Source organism: Pteropus alecto, unplaced genomic scaffold (genome assembly GCF_000325575.1).
Source record: "Pteropus alecto unplaced genomic scaffold, ASM32557v1 scaffold8, whole genome shotgun sequence".
Lineage (NCBI taxonomy): Eukaryota > Metazoa > Chordata > Mammalia > Chiroptera > Pteropodidae > Pteropus > Pteropus alecto.
In genome coordinates this window covers 203,341-203,663 of record NW_006494609.1, presented here as the reverse complement: position 1 = coordinate 203,663, position 323 = coordinate 203,341, and positions in this window count along the sequence as shown.

The following is a 323-nucleotide window of genomic DNA, read 5'->3' as shown; positions in this document are numbered from 1 at the left end:
CCGCAAAAGAGGGCGAAAACCGGCAGGGCGGACGACGTAGGCGCAGGAGGTGGAGAGGGGCGGGCCAGATAGCCGGCGGGGCAGCCCCAACCACGGCGTGGGGAACCTGAGGACTGGTCGGCGGCGGCCAATGGGTAGGCGGGTTGGCGCGGGGGTGGGCCGGGCACCCGCGCCCCGTGCACTGGTCTCCGCGCCGCGCCAGCCGCAGGCAGCCGGCTCTCCCCGCCAGCCCGGGCCCTACCTGCGGCCGCCGTCGGGGGAGGGGATCCCCCCAGCTCTGCGGAGCCGCATGAACAATAGGCGGCGGCGGCTCCTGCGGGCGG